The 17,592-nt window shown below is 36.5% G+C and overlaps 1 long non-coding RNA gene across 1 annotated transcript; it reads right to left on the bottom strand.

The window, feature by feature from the left end:
• Positions 1-9,827: 9,827 nt before the first annotated feature.
• Positions 9,828-17,450, bottom strand: LOC131403911 (uncharacterized). Its single transcript, XR_009219636.1, has 3 exons — positions 16,949-17,450; positions 12,268-12,386; positions 9,828-9,975 (listed from the first exon to the last, which is right to left on the bottom strand). It is a non-coding gene; the product is annotated as an uncharacterized LOC131403911 (long non-coding RNA).
• Positions 17,451-17,592: the final 142 nt, after the last annotated feature.

Genomic DNA, 17,592 nt, shown 5'->3' with positions numbered 1-17,592 from the left:
TACTTTCCTGGGGGAGGTTGAAACTGCAATTAGATGAGGTATTAAGTCACATTTTGGTGACGTGGGCTTAGCTCAAGTGGCTCCATCTTGGGCCTACTGTCTCTTTTTTAACCATTACCCCTTTTTGATCAGACTCTCATGTTAACTGAGAGATGTGATGAAAATTTAAGGCATTAGCACCACTCTCAGCTACTGCTCGCAGCTTTTGGGGATCCTTTGCGTGGTATCCATAGGTCATGACATTTTTTGTTTAATCACTGTGACATTCACAGGTCACATCTTCAGGTTCACAATCTCTAAGTCAGACATTCTCTTTGTTCCTTTTCTGATGTTCCACCCTTAGCGAGATCATTTGTTTGGTGGTCAGCAGCTGGCAACATGCATTTAAAGCTTGTGAGAGAACACAACACACCAGGAAGATTGTTATGATTATCATGAGCAGGATAATTCCCAATGTCTGGGGTGCATCTCAAAGCCAGGGTCCACAAGACTCAAACCAATCAAAATCAAACAAGTCAAAGACAGACCCAATTGAAGGAGTCACCTTTTTAAGCCAAATGTCTTGCTCAGTGATCTTATGTAACTGAGTTTCAACTTCCCCAGAAGCGTTAATCCAGGAGCAGCAGGTGGTGTTCGCCACAGCGCAGACACCTCCCTGCTCAGTTAAAAGATAATCAAGGGCTTTCCTATTATCAAGAACACTTTGGCCAGAGAGTCTAAGGATTTTTACTGGGCAGGTTGTTGCTTTAGCAGCAGATTCTACAATCTTTCCAAGAGTTAAGAGGAGGTTTCCAATCAAAGCTTCATTTATATTTACCTCTAACCAAGAAAGTAGGGTTCTGCCAAAGGAAGAGAATCCTGAATCATGAATGCCTCCTAGTAACTCCCGTTTGAATCTGTGGCTCAGGACTGGAAAGGTGACAGCCTTGGAGGCCGGTGAAATTTAAGTGTCTGTAGACCATACAGATGGTTTTATTCTGGTGATTCTTGCCTGTGTCCCTTTCTTTGCATAGATCCTGGATGCAAAGTTCCCTAAGTTTGGGGTTGTTAACCAGAGACAGGGAAACGGACCAGGGGGTCTCTAGCATTATGGACAGATGTGTTTTTTGATGACAAATGAAGCAGTCTGAAAAGTGACCCCCCTTAGCAATGGCCTAGGAGATACAGATGATGGCATTATCTTTCTAGGCCCACGTCAGCATAAAGAAAGAAAGAGAAGAGGACAGGGTTTCACATTTAGTTAAAGTATGAAGTCTTGATCTGGCCTCTTGGGAGGAAGCAAGTCTTCCTTGATGTTGGCTACTTCTCTTCCTCGTCACTTTGCTTAGGACGTCTTCAGCATCTGTACAGGACCAGGTGTCAGGTGGAGGCTTTGTCATCTGTGAGAAGTGTACCCAAGCCTCAAGTCCCTGGAGTCTGACTGCCAGCTGGGTGGTGAGGAGGAGCTGGTATAGTCCCTTCCAAGGAGATCCAAGGGCAGGCTTTGTTCTGAGTGATTCCGACTCAGAGGGGTAGGAGAAAATTAGAAATGCTAGTTTGGAGATTCATAGCCAGATATTTTAGGAAACTGGAAGAATTCAGGATCCAGTCCAGTTTACAGATATATAGCAAAACCTCAAAGAGATAATGGGATTAGAATCTTATATAGACAAATATGCAAGCATAGTTTTTCTCTCTATGTTTGCTCTTCTTTTATCAAAGATAATCACAGTAAAACTAATTGCTTTGTATTAAACTTATCTTGATTATTTTCATAAGTGCAGGAAGAATAGTGATTGACCATATAAGCTCTTTTTAAGACTGCTTTGCTGGAACTTTGTAAGCAAGATATCAGGCTGATTTCTCCAAGGGGCTTTATTGGCTCCATAAAGCCAACTTTAGTTTCTTAAAGGTTTCTGGGCATCTCCAAATCTATGTACATCTCCCCGAAATATGGCATTCTAGTCAAAGCCTTAGTAATATAACCAATGTGTTCAATTGTGTTCTGTTACAAGGATAACAGATTCTTACTGAACTTATGCAAATAACTATATTGCCCTAAAAAGAATACTCATGAGTTTCTGAATTGTGGAGAGATCAAGTAGGGAGAAAAAGTAAATGATTCATCTTTATTTAAAAGGGTGTACTTTACCAAATTGCTGGTATTCATAGACACCTTAGGAGAAAATGTTTCCTTAAATCTGGAAAAATAAAATATCAAGGAACTGGTAATATTTCAAAGAAAAAGTTATTAAAATTTTAATCATCCTCCTCAGTTTAGTCTGTCCCATGTGATTAATTTTTGTTCTGTGAGAATCCAGTTTTCCATTATTTCTGGAAATTCTTATCCAGTTCAGTTTTATGATTTTAAAGTTATTAAAAACTTGAACTTGTCAAAAGCCCTTTCCATGAATCTCCTTGAAGATGAAGTACTTTTGTGGGAACACTTTTGCAAAACATCAGAGTAAAACAATAACTGTCTGTGAAAAGTCTTAAAGATGCTCATTGTTAAAGATCTGATGGGAGTTCATTATAATGGAATTGACAAGGAAATTTGGTTATTTCTGTAACATGTAACATTTTAAGATAATAACTGGAATTATGACTGATAACATTATACCAGGATGTACTAGACATTAGGAATTTCATACAATTTCTGAAACACTTATAACACACCTGTACCTATACGAATACACCATAAAGGAGGCTTTGTACTAATTCTTATTTGACAATGCTTCCCATATGATTTAACATATCAAATAAGCCTAATTAGTTTAACATCTCTCTTTTTATAAGGAGAGAAAACAAATCTTTTGAGATGTTCCAGGAACCCTCTGGAAAATCCCAAAGTTAATTTGAGGTCAAAAAGACTTCATTTTAGAATTGATTTTTGGGAAGTTTGTCAAAAAAATAAGAACGGTTTTTGAACACTTGGTCAAACAGGATCATAGGACACTGTGTAACAATACCTAGTTATCTATTTAACCATAGTGACAACTAAAGACTTCACATGCAAGTATAGAATGTTACCCAATTGTCAAAAACCTTAACTCTTTTAATAAAGAAGATTCAGCAGTAATCAAAGACCTGATAAAGACAGCACAGGAAATTATTTTGACAGGTCACAAATTCTTTGTTTTCTAAGCAGATTACTTAAGAGGTAAAGAAAAACCTTTCGAAATCTCTAATCAGGAGCAGACTAATAGTCTAAGAAAACCTTGTCCTTTTATCAGATGAAAGAAAATTATGTTCTAGTTTTACATAAATACATTGCTGATTTTAAAACTTAATTTTATGTCTCTTATAATAAATTCATTTGATTTTAGCCAACTTTACACAATGCAAGATTCTCTCTCTCCCTTTCTCTCTTCCCAATTTTCTATTTAATTAGTCCTTATTCTCCTCCTTCCCATCCTGAAATAACCAGCCTCACTTTAGGACAAAATTACTTTCTTTTCCCTCAGAAAATGCATCTCCATTCATAACTTCTCCTATCAAAAACAGATACCCTACTTTCCTAGCTTACAGACATGTTTCCCTTATTACTTCTAGTAGTTTAAATCACATGTGTTAGAATTTTTTAACCCTAAAAAACCTTAGTTTTTTAGTGAAAATAAAGAAGTAAACAATTATGAACTGTCTTTTATAATAGCATTCTGTGGCTTGGTAAATTTATAAATACTTTTGATAATTTTTGGAAACGTGCTTTCTTGTAGTAAATTTCTCAGTGTGGCACAACACATGTCTACTAATAGGCCCAAATATCTTTAATTCCTTTGTAAAGCAAAATGTGGATAAACCTATGTTCAGTAATTAATATTTCAGTATTTTATCTTATTTAGAAATGATCTGAATATTCAATGAATTTAACTTAACTCATCATTTAACGTAACTTAGCAAAACTGTAAAATTTCAGGTTACCAAAAAGATTTGGGGAAGCTATTTTAAAAGTTCACATAAAACTTTTTATCCTACTTAGATCTATTTAATTTACTTGTTCTTAACAACTATGTTTAGACTACCTCAAAAACCTTCAGGAGAAGAGTCATAAGACAGAACAACCAAACTGAATTGGCAGTCCAAAACAAATGGGACAAGAAACAAAGGAAATGCAAAAGAACCAGAAAATAAGTGACAAAACAGCAACATTAAGCCCTCATATATCAATAATTACCCTAAATGTAAATGGATTGAACTCTCCAATCAAAAGATACAGAGTGGCAGGATGGATTAAAAAGCAAGACCCAACAATATGCTGCCTTCAGGAAACACATCTTAGCACTAAAGACAAGCACAGGCTCAGAGTGAAAGGATGGAAGACAATACTCCAAGCTAATGGCAAACAAAAGAAAGCAGGTGTTGCCATACTCATATCAGACAAAGTAGACTTCAAGATAAAACAGGTTAAGAAAGACAAAGAAGGGAAATATATAATGATAAAAGGGACACTCCATCAAGAAGACATATCACTTATAAATATATATGCACCCAACATAGGAGCACCAATGTACATAAAGCAACTATTAACAAACCTAAAAGGAGACATCAACAACAACACAATAATAGTAGGGGATCTTAACACCCCACTTACAGCAATGGATAGATCATCCAGACAAAAAGTCAATAAAGAAATAGTAGACTTAAATGACAAACTGGAGAGATGGACCTAGTAGACATATACAGAGCACTCCATCCAAAAACAGCTGACTACACATTCTTCTCAAGCGCACATGGAACATTCTCTAGGACAGACCATATGTTGGGAAACAAAGCAAGCCTCAATAAATTTAAGAAGATTGAAATCATAACAAGCATCTTTTCAGACCACAAGGCTATGAAACTGGAAATGAACCATGAAAAAAAAACTGGGAAAGTGACAAAAATGTGGAGATTAAACAACATGCTACTGAACAACCAATGGATCATTGATGAAATTAAAGGAGAAATCAAAAACTATCTGGAAACAAACGAAAATGATAACATGCCATATCAAACCATATGGGATGCAGCAAAAGCGGTCCTAAGAGGGAAACTCATAGCGATACAAGCCCACCTTAACAAACAAGAAAAAGCCCAAATAGGCAACCTTAAATTACACCTAACAGAACTAGAAAAAGAAGAACAAACAAAGCCCAAAGCCAGCAAAAGGAGAGAAATAATAAAAATCAGAGCAGAAATGAATGAAATTGAGACCAAAAAAACAGTAGAAAGGATTAATGAAACAAAGAGTTGGTTCTTTGAGAAGATAAACAAAATCGACAAACCCTTAGCCAGGCTTACTAAGAAAAAAAGAGAAAAGGCTCAAGTAAATAAAATTAGAAATGAAAGAGGAGAAATTACAACGGATACCATGGAAATACAGAGGATTATAAGAGAATACTATGAGAAATTATATGCCAACAAATTGGACAATCTAGAAGAAATGGATAAATTCGTAGCCTTATACAACCTCCCAAAATTGAACCAAGAAGCAATGGAGAATCTGAATAGACCAATAACAAGTAAAGAGATTGAAATAGTAATCAAAAACCTCCCAAAAAATAAAAGTCCAGGACCAGATGGCTTCTCCAGTGAATTTTACCAAACATTCAAAGAAGATTTAATACCCATCCTTCTCAAACTATTCCAAAAAAAAAGAGGAAGATGGAACGCTTCCTAAATCATTCTACGAGGCCAACATGACCCTGATACGAAAACCAGACAAAGACAATACAAAGAAAGAAAATTACAGGCCAATATCGCTGATGAACATTGATGCAAAAATCCTCAACAAAATATTGGCAAACCAAATACAACAATACATTAAAAAGATCATACACCATGATCAAGTGGGATTTATACCAGGGACACAGGGATGGTTCAACATCCGCAAATCAATCAACGTGATACATCACATCAACAAAACAAAGAATAAAAACCACAAGATCATCTCAATAGACGCAGAGAAGGCATTTGACAAGATACAACATCCATTTATGATAAAAACTCTCAATAAAATGGGAATAGAAGGAAAGTACCTCAACATAATAAAGGCCATATATGACAAACCCACAGCCAACATCATACTCAACAGGGAAAGACTGAAAGCCTTCCCTCTGAGAACAGGAATGAGGCAGGGCTGCCCACTCTCACCACTCCTGTTCAACATACTACTGGAGGTTTTGGCCAGAGCAATTAGGCAAGAAAAAGGAATAAAAGGAATCCAAATGGTAACGAAGAAGTGAAACTCTCACTATTTGCAGATGACATGATTGTATATATAGAAAACCCTAAAGAATCTGTTGGAAAACTGTTAGAAACAATCAACAACTACAGCAAAGTTGCAGGGTACAAAATCAATCTACAAAAATCAGTTGCATTTCTATATGCTAATAATGAACTAACAGAAAGAGAGCTCAAAAAGATAATACCATTTACAATTGCATCAAAAAGAATAAAATACCTAGGAATAAATCTTACCAAGGAGGTGAAGGACCTATACAATGAGAACTACAAGACATTATTGAAAGAAATCCATGATGACATAAAGAAATGGAAAGATATCCCATGCACGTGGATTGGAAGAATAAACATAGTTAAAATGTCTATATTACCTAAAGCAATCTACAGATTCAATGCAATCCCAATCAGAATCCCAATGACATTCTTCACAGAAATAGAAAAAAGAATACTAAAATTTATATGGGGCAACAAAAGACCCTGAATAGCTAAAGAAATCCTAAAGAAAAAGAACAAAGCAGGAGGCATCACAATCCCTGACTTCAAAATATACTACAAAGCAATAGTAATCAAAACAGCATGGTATTGGTACAAAAAACAGACACACAGATCAATGGAACAGAATTGAAAGCCCAGAAATAAAACCACACGTATATGGACAGCTAATTTTCGACAAAGGTGCTAAGAACATGCAATGGAGAAAGGAAAGTCTCTTCAATAAATGGTGTTGGGAAAACTGGACAACCACATGCAAAAGAATGAAAGTGGACCACGTGCTATCACCATTCACAAAAATTAACTCAAAATGGATCAAAGACCTGAAGGTGAGACCTGAAACTATAAAACTCATAGAAGAAAATATAGGCAACACACTATTTGACATTGGTTTTAAAGGAATCTTTTCGGATGACATGCCTACCCAGACTAGGGAAACTAAAGAAAAAATAAACAAGTGGGACTTTATCAGGTTAAAGAGCTTTTATAAGACAAATGAAACCAGAATCAAGATGAACAGACAACCAACCAGCTGGAAGAGAATATTTGCAAAACATACATCTGACAAGGGGTTGATCTCCATAATATATAAAGAAGTCACACAATTGAACAACAAAAAAACAAACAACCCGATCAAAAAATGGGCAGAGGAAATGAAGAGACACTTCTCCAAGGAAGATATACAGATGGCCAATAGGCACATGAAAAGATGCTCAACATCACTAATCATCAGGGAAATGCAAATCAAAACAACACTAAGATACTACCTCACACCTGTTAGAATGGCTATAATCACCAAGACAAAAAACAACAAATGTTGGAGAGGATGTGGAGAAACAGGAACCCTCATACACAGCTGGTGGGAATGCAAATTGGTGCAGCCTCTTTGGAAAACGGTATGGAGATTCCTCAAAGAATTAAAAATAGAGATGCCCTATGATCCAGCCATCCCACTACTGGGAATCTATCCAACGCATCTGAAATCAACAATCCAAAGAGGCTTAAGCACCCCTATGTTCATTGCAGCATTATTCACCATAGCCAAGAAGTGGAAGCAACCTAAGTGTCCCTCGACTGACGATTGGATTAAGAAAATGTGGTATATATATACACAATGGAATACTACTCAGCCATAAAAAAAGACAAAATCGTCCCATTTGCAACAACATGGATGGGCCTGGAGCGTATTATGTTAAGTGAAATAAGCCAGAAAGAGAAAGACAAATACTGTATGATCTCACTCAGATGTGGAATATAAACCAACACATGGACAGAGAAAACTGGACTGTGGTTACCAGGGGCAGTGGGGGTGGGAGGTGGGGGGTGGGGGGTGGGCACAAGGGGTGAAGGGAGTCATATATATAGTGATGGACAAACAAAAATGTACAACCCAAAATTTCACAATGTTAGAAACCATTAAAACATCAACAACAAAAATAAATAAATAAATAAATAAAATTTCACCTTAGGAAAAAAAAAAAAAAAGGAATAATGTCTAAATTTTACCTTGCCAGGCATATTTCTTCCCATTTAAATCAATAGCAAAATCTTCAGGGTAGAAGTCAATTATACTAGAATCCTGTATCAGGGAGAAAAGCGAAGATTCAAAACAAAAGTCACATATTTCTGTTATAAAGAATTTGATACAACTTTCATTCAAGTTATCAGGCCTGATAAGAAAATGAAGTTTCATTCCTTTTAAAAAATGTTATTAAGATATCAGGTCACTAATCCCGGGCCTAGTAAAAACAAAATTCACAATTTTATTTTAAAAGATGAAAATAAAAAGGCCTTATTATAAAAGAATTTTAGAACTGACGACTGTGGGCCCAAGACAGTGAAGAGTTTATTAACTCTAATAATTCCTACTTCTCAGCTGGGTGTCACTCTTTCTAGCTAGGACACAAAACACACGCAGCGGTGACTGCAGGTAAACCAGCCTTCATGCTCCGGTACCCACCACACATGGCTGGAACCAATAAAAATAATGACTTACAGGTATGCTGAGAACAAAATGACTGTTATAAGAATTTCTCCCAAACACACATCACTTTTATTTACTGGGTAGGGTACTGATGGCCAAGGAAAGCAGGGGAAAAAAAGTAGTAAAAAATATACAGAAGAATCCAAATACTTTTACTTTGTTTCTGGACTTCACTATTTTAACTATAAAAAACAGTAAGTTATATTCAAAGAAAAGAGAAGCCTTCCTGAAATGAGTTTTGACTCTGCGCCTAGTGAATTAAAATCCTGAGGGTCAGAGCGGGCCCAGTGGCACAGCAGTCAAGTTCACACTTTCCACTTCAGCGGCCCAGGGTTCGCCGGTTTGAATCCTGGGCTCGGACCTACTCATCGCTCATCAAGCCATGCTGAGGTGGTGTCCCACATAGAAGAACCAGAAGGATTTACAACTAGGATATACAACTAGGTACTGGCAGCTTTGGGGAGAAAAATGTTGAGGGTCAGAGTAAAACACGAAATGAGAATATTTTACAATTGATACTTAGTGTATTAAATTACTTTCTAATTTCCAACAAACTTCACCTATTCCCAAGTCACATCAAATTTGCTTCACTCCCCAAGCACGAAACCAGGTATTATCAGTGCTACAATCCCCTATATGTCCGCCTAATCTCTCACCAATCTGACATCTCATTTATCAAAAGCTTTAAGTCAGATACAGATTACTCCAATGAGAATGCACTTCATGTAACATCACTACACTATATGGAGGAAATGGGAGCATTCAAATTCCTTTCAAATTCTTACCAGTTATTTTCCAGGCTTTTGTCCTTTGTTCAGCCATTTAGCGACTGTGTATTAGTTACTCTGTTATTTTTTATTCCAACTAAACAAAACAATAAACTTTAATAATTTTAAAGACCAAGTACTCTCAACCACAGTATTTAATGCTGAAATTCTTTAGCATAACAAAAATTAGCTTCGTTTATATATTAACACCTAAGGAGCTTCAAAGGCTTTACAAACAAATCTTATTTAAAGTAATGAATTTCTTTATAGGAAGCTTGAAAATATGAGTCTGGGTTCAATTTCAGAATATAGCTCAACAACACACACTATTATAGAAATAACTATTTTCTTAAAATGATTAACTAGAGATTTAGAGGAAAATATTCATTTTGTACCAGGTAATAATATCGAAGAACCCAGCAGAGCCCTTCAACGTAAGACTGTACAATTTTACAACGGAATTTGTCATCAGCTGCATCAACGTCAAATTTGTTCTTGTAGTACCGCTGCTTCCAACCAGCTTCCCAAAGCCTAAAAATCAGGCAAAGCCAGTTCATGTTGAATTCATACACTTTCAGTAACTAGCTACCAATTTATCATCCAAATCAATTTATACTTAATATCCAGGTAAAATGTAAATGAGTTAAACAGGAATATTAACATAGCTTCATTTAATTATTTCTAAAAAGTCCACTTTCACAGGATTTATTATCAACTTAAAGATAGTTAAACGTTAAAAACTTAAACACTGATTCTAGAAAGATCATTACAAAACTACAGTAAAAAAAAAAAGAGAATAACCATTTATTAAAGTAGATACACAACACTTGTTTGCTCAGATTTTCATACTGTTTTACATGTTTTTTTGATTGTAGAACAATTCTAAAACTACATTTTAAGATGCAAATACTGAAGATATTTTATATAGTTCAAGTTCCTCAGTTTGTTAAAGTATATCTAAATTACACAAAGAAAGTCAACTAAATTACTTTTTTAAAAAAGAATAATCTAGAAGCCAGGCAGAAATTAGGTATATACCTACTCTCCCTATCCTTGGGCCTTCTCCCTCATTCAACAAAGCATTGTTGGCATAAGTGAAGGACACGGACACACACACACACGTTCTGGTAAAACTTAGAAGGAGGTCATCAATTCACTAAATTTTCATTAATCACTGAAAATACAATGTGAAAAACCACATTTTCACTCAAAGTATATTTCTTTATTTTTTTAAGTACTCATTTCTCAATCTCTGAAAGATTTAAAGATGCCAAAGAATACTAAAAAAAAATCAAGAACGATCAAGAACGTCAGGATGATTCTCCATTAAGGGCTCTTTTCTACCATGTGCCAGATCTTACTAATTAATTGCAGTCATGTTTCAGAATACACCATATCAATTTTTTTATTTACATTTTTTTTTGAGGACGATCAGCCCTGAGCTAACATCCAATGCCAATCCTCCCCCTTTTTGCTGTGGAAGATTGGCCCTAGGCTAACATCCATGCCCATATTCCTTTACTTTATAGGGGATGCCACCACAGCATGGGTTGACAAGCGGTTGAACCTGCGAACCCCACGCCGCCGAAGCGCAGTGTGCACACTTAACTGCTGTGCCACCGTGCCGGCCCCTACACCATAGCAATTTTAACTTTGCCCCCACGCAAAAGATTTACAGAACATCAATTAGGAGAAATATCTTCTATCCATAATGTTGAATATCACTATTTTACAGAAACTATTAATGAAATAAATGCTAAGAACTCCAAGCATTTCTTGATAGAAGCAATTCTACTTTGATTATCTTCAGCACCAAAATTAAACAATAAAGTACTAAAAAAATCAAGTTAACTATTAAGCTTATATTGATCATGATGGCTACATGGTAAAACAAAAAATATACTCCAAGACTTGCAGAAGCAGAGGATAAAAACTCAGATCAGGTAAATGCTCAATCACAAGTCACCACAGATCTCTGAATCTGACATCAAAAGATGTTGGGAAAATACAGAACCAGACATCACACTTTTGAAGTTTCTAATCATAAATACAAACACATCATCCACGTCCTATAAAAGAAGCATGAGCTGTGAACCACTACTGTTTAACTTTGAAATAAATCATTTTGCAAAATTCTAAATGAGTTACAATTATTGAGGTTGTTGGCCCTTTGCACTTGAGCCCAGGGTTCAAATCCAGATTTAATCACACAAGAAGCTGTTAATCTTATTATATAATGATCTCAAACTTCTGTATAAATTAAAGAATCCAATATTCCTATTATAAATTTTAAGTATATAGCTAATGGGAAACTTCTCTGTCATGAAATATAGTTGTGCATATGCAAGTTCGGGGTTTTTAAAAATACATTTCTCTCTTAACCGAAAGCTTTTTGCATATTTCATTTTAAAGAAGAAACTTTTCAATTGAGATGATTAAAACAAACTATATCAAGTAACCAAATGTAACTGAACTTTCTGGGTTAAGCAGCTTGAAAATTTAATCACATAACAGTAACATTCAGATCACATAGAGCTAAACACCTCATGTCTAGCCGATCTAGTGCCTGCTCTCAGAGGGAAAAGGGGCTTGGAGGACAAAAAACAGCATGCATACTAATCTAGATACTTAGGTTTAACAGCTATAGCTTACACATCTCACTGGAATTTACTGACTATCCTAACCCTCCACATTAATTACTGGTGGATAAAAAGATCACAGGCAAGCATCTGAAGGCACTGCTGCTCTAAGCTAAACAGCATTAATTAGACGGCGTCTATTTCAGCAATTTGCTAACAAAGTGCTACCAAAAAATGGCTTCACCTGACGTTATCCTCTGGTTCAGGTTCACTGTCACTGTCTTCTGCTTTTTGCTTAATTCCTCCTATCGGAGTCGGGGAGCCATCAGAAGTGAAACTCGTATTAGGAGATACTGAAGGACTCTGTAGACAATTATGACATTACAGAGGAAGGATTTAATTATTCATTTCACGTAAGAAGTTACATCCAACTACTGTTACCACCATGCTTCACAGTAATACATTTTTTTAAAGCTATTAAATAGATATGGTAAATATATTTAGAAAGTATAAAGACTGATCTTGGCCTACTCCACCTCTCCAAAAAAGAATAATATAGTACCAAGCCTCCTACGCTTAGACTCAAAAGAATTTGAACATTAGGGTAAAAACTGCTTCAGAAGAAATAAGAAAAACTTAATTTCATAGATTTTTTTTTTTTAATTATAGGACTTGAACATTTTTTTTCTTTGGTGCTTCCCTCGTGTTATGAATTTGTGATCACGTTCCACCAATTAACTAACAAAGCTGTAAGGGGAAAAATATATATATATGTATATAAATTAATACATAAAATAATGCTGGTGAGAATAAAGTTAGATGTAAGTGGTTCAACCTAGTACAACCATTCTAGAAAGCAACAGTTTAATGAGACTCCGCCAGATATCTGTTAAACTATTTTATACATGCTGTTTTAAAATTCATTGTACAAATAAAATCTATTAGTCATCTTAGAAAAATGCAGCTTTTATTATTATTTCAAAGACTTGGATACCACTTTAAATTTACCATTATCTTCCCTGTGTACCTAACTCAATGAACATAGTAGCACCCTAAAGTATTTTAATATTTAACTAAAAAATTAGGGGCAGCTTGGTGGCATAGTGGTTAAGTTCACACACTCCGCTTCAGCGGCCCGGGGTTCACAGGTTCAGATCCCGGGCGCACACCTACACATCACTCAGCAAGTCATGCTGTGGTGGCATCCTACATACAAAATAGAGGAGGATGGGCATGGATGTTAGCTTAGGGCCAAATTTCCTCAGCAAAAAGAGAAAGATTGACAACAGACGTTAGCTCAGAGCCAATCTTTCTCACACACACACACACACACACACACACACACAGACAAAAATTAAAATGTTCTGCAACTTTAATGTTAAATGACCAAAAACCTAAGTGGCAGAAAATGTTTTCATGGTAAAGTTTTTCTTCTGTTATTCACAGTATATTAGATATTTCAAGTAAGTTATTTTTAAATCGAGAACTCAGGAGCCTATTTTAATGATACTGTAACTAAAACCTCAGCATGAAGGTAGTTCACACCAAAGGCCAAGAAAAGTTACAACAAAGCAAAACTATATTTCACATAGAGCTCACAACACTTTCCTTTAATAAATGTATAATATCAATTTTATTCATGATACTGTATGGCTAATACTATCAAAAAAAAAAAAGAAAAGAAAAAAGAAAACAGGGGCCAGCCCTGTGGCCTAGTGGTTAAGTTTGGGGCCCTCTGCTTCAGCGGCCCGGGTTCAGTTCCCGGGCACAGACCTAAAACACTCGTTGGCAGCCACCTATATACAAAATAGAGGAAGACGGGCACAGATGTTAGCTTAGGGCAAATCTTCCTCAAGCAAAAAGAGGAAGATTGGCAACAGATGATAGCTTAGGGCCAATCTTCCTCACCAAAAAAAACCAAAAAAAAAAAAAAACAAACCACAAAGAATAAAAATAAATCCAGGAAGGCACTGTTGTACTTGGAGAATGAGATGGGTATTTTCAGTCAGACACATCTGAGTCTGAAATACCAAGTCCAATCTTTACCAGCTGTATGGCCTTGGGCAATTTATTTAACCTCTGTCAGCCTCAACTTCAAACAGGGACGATACTGTTCTATCTCTTTACAGGTTATAGCAAGGAGTAAATGAAACAATATATGTGAACCATCAAAGCTGCCTGCCTGGCGCATGGCGGTTAACCATTCAGGAAGTCGTCCCTATTAGATTTTAAACAACACTAATCCATTTGGATTAAATTAGGAGACTGATATTCCTGTCAATCATCTAAGTACAGAGAAGGTGTAAACAAAGCAATCTTTCCCAAATTCACAAACAAGATATAAATTATCTTTAGACAACAAAAATAATATACCTTCGAGGGAAGAAAAGAAGAAAAGAAGTTGTTTGCTCTTTAATGCTAAAGATCTGCTGCTCTTTTCTGCTCTATCTCTACTAACAAAAGTATTCAGAAATATTTTTTCCTAAACATACCAGAGTCATACCAATTCATTCAAATTTCTTTTTAAAAAGCTGTTTTTGCAATCAAAGTTGATTAAACTGAGAATGGTCGCAAATATAATGAAACTACACTTCAGAATGCAAAATTTAAAAACATATTTATGAGGAAACAGAAGCTATCTAATAAAACATTAACCATGTTGACCATCAGTAGATACCAGTCAAGCACTGGAGCCCAGCACACCCAAACAGCTCAGAAAAAACAACACAGCAAAAATCCATAACTGTAAAGCCTTCCTTTAAATAAACTGGTAATTTGGCTTCATGATTTCCTTAAATTCAACACATTCTAGATGAAAACTCCTCTATGCAAAGATTCCAGTAGAAAGAACGGTCTCAAGGAGAATTAAGACAGGATCAAATAAGCAACCTAATCACCAATCTCCCCATTCCCATTCCCATGGCAGACATTATTAATCAATATAGTCTAATCCTGTGGAGCCTGAATATTGGAATCTTTCTCAAAGCAATCATAGCTGGCAAAGTTTAAACCTACCTGCCTCCCTGAGAATAAGAAAAAAGCATTTTATCATCAACGTGGTCTTAGCAATACTAGTCACTCTCAGTTCATTCTGTGAGGACGGTAGTCACTATAATCTTAAATGATGGACATCAGCTTTTTCCATTCTACACAAGCATCTCATTGCAAAACCTTTCACTGACTCTCCATATCCCACTCTGTTAATGGTGTAAGGAATAAGACAAGAAAGCAAAAACAGAACAAAAACACAACAGAAACTCCAGCCGCTTCTCTCAGAAGATGCAAAATCTGTTTCCAAATTCCAAATCTAAGGTCCTAAAACTTCTAAGTGTGAATTTATGGGACTATAAATTCAACCAGTCTCACGATATGGCAAAAATTTCACATATAGGGTTGCCTTGTAATAAAGGATTTGAGCATCAATAGGATAACTATTAGAATAATGAAATTTAAATGTCCCAACTTAGGTAATTTCCTTGGATATATCACAGCAAAAGTTTACATAGGATACTGTACCTTATATAATATCTTTCCTCCCTCTACAACACTCTCTCTTTCTCTCATGCCTACTATCCTGAAATAAGCAATAGCTTTGATTACCTTTTGTCTGTGTACATTAGTTCACGGTCTGTTCCCTTATCCCTGCTGCTGCCCTGCCGGGTGCTCTGAGCTCATGGTCTGCTGCCATTACAGGAAGCTACTGAACAGAGCATAGCCTTGCTGGCTGAGATGATTTGCTTCTGCAGTCTGTATTACAACGTTCAAATAAGGAGGAATACCACGAGGCAAATCCATTCAGTTCCTGAGTTTATAAATAGGGAGCAACTGAGCCAGCCCTGATGGCCTAGTGGTTAAAGGTCGGCGCGCTCAGGGCTGGCCCCGTGGCTTAGCGGTTAAGTGCGTGCGCTCCGCTACTAGCGGCCCGGGTTCGGATCCCAGGCGCGCACTGACGCACCGCTTGTCCGGCCGTGCTGAGGCCGCGTCCCACATACAGCCACTAGAAGGATGTGCAACTATGACATACAACTATCTACCAGGGCTTTGGGGGGAAAAAAAAAAAGGAGGAGGATTGGCAATAGATGTTAGCTCAGAGCCGGTCTTCCTCAGCAAAAAGAGGAGGATTAGCACGGATATTAGCTCAGGGCTGATCTCCCTCACAAAAAAGTTTGGCGCGCTCCGCTTTGGCAGCCCAGGTTCGGTTCCCGGATGCAGAACCACACCACTTGTCTGACAGTAGCCATGCTGAGGTGGCGGCTCACATAGAACTAAAAGGACTTATAACAAGAATATACAACTATGTACTAGGGCTTTGAGGAGGGGGAAAAAAAGAGGAAGACTGGCAACAGATGTTAGCTCAGGGCAAATCTTTCCCAGCAACAAAAAAAGAGCTTCAAAAAAAATTTGGATAATGAGAGCTACCTTAAAATATGTATTCAGATATATTCCACATCTGAGTTGGAGAGTGAGAGTGTAGACAGTGAGGAGTACCTGTATTTGACAAACTGAGGAATACTATTCTGCAAAATGCCCATAACTGATCCCTGGGAGGAAAGGGGAAATACGGCAGTAAAACTACCCTCTTCTCTTGCTCTAGCTATGAGACATTTGGATGTCCTGTCATGCTTCTAGCACCATCACCACCCAGTACCTTTGGGGAAGCAGGAAGCACTGTGGCCCGACTGCATTAGAGAAACACTGCAGCCACTTAGCTATCCACATTTACATGTATGTTCTTTTCTTTCACATCATTTAGATATTTTCATATTAATAAGGATTTAACAGAGTTAAAAATATCTCAAGGCAAAAGAAATTGAGAAAAACTATAAAACAAAACAACGCCAGGCTAAGTGATAAATTCACACACAACTGTAAGAGGCATCTGAAAGTCACCACTCTTCAATGCTACATAAAAACAAGTTACTTACAGAATTATTCTGCATCCTCATTTCATAGGCTGCTTGTCTCGGATTACTGGCTACTTGAGAACCTGGTGAATTTCTTGAACCCAAGGCATGAGGGGTTAATACTCCACCAGGAGTGAAAGCTGGTTGATCTCTCTAACATAAATGGAAATGAATGTAGAAATTAAAATTAAATCACAACACAGTTAGATGACAGGAAGAAATGAAGGCAATGGAAAAGAGTCCCTGCTGTAAGCTCTTTAAAGATGAAATGGATTTCCGTTAACATTACAGGGTTGTCTACAGTTTGATTTGATGGTAACTTACCCTGTAAACAATAGTCTGTAATATTTAATAACTCTGCTATAAAAGTACATATAATACACTTTTCTGATACACAGAAGCTATTCAAATCTCATTAGGTTATTCCCTTATGTTCACTTACAATTTCAAAACGCATTCAAGACACAATTTTAGGCAAATAAAGATAACTATTAAGGTAAAAAAATAAGCCAAGAGTTTGATTTATACTTAGGAAATACAACTTCTATTTATCCTTCACCTTGATGGAATTTAACTCTTTGTTTCCAATTAGTTAGAGCTATGATTATAGCTACAGTAGGTGACAGTCATGGCTGACTGATAAAAGATATTTTTTAAATAGACAC

This window comes from Diceros bicornis, unplaced genomic scaffold, assembly GCF_020826845.1.
Source record: "Diceros bicornis minor isolate mBicDic1 unplaced genomic scaffold, mDicBic1.mat.cur scaffold_95_ctg1, whole genome shotgun sequence".
Taxonomy (NCBI): Eukaryota; Metazoa; Chordata; class Mammalia; order Perissodactyla; family Rhinocerotidae; genus Diceros; species Diceros bicornis.
This window is presented reverse-complemented; position numbering and strand designations above follow the sequence as displayed.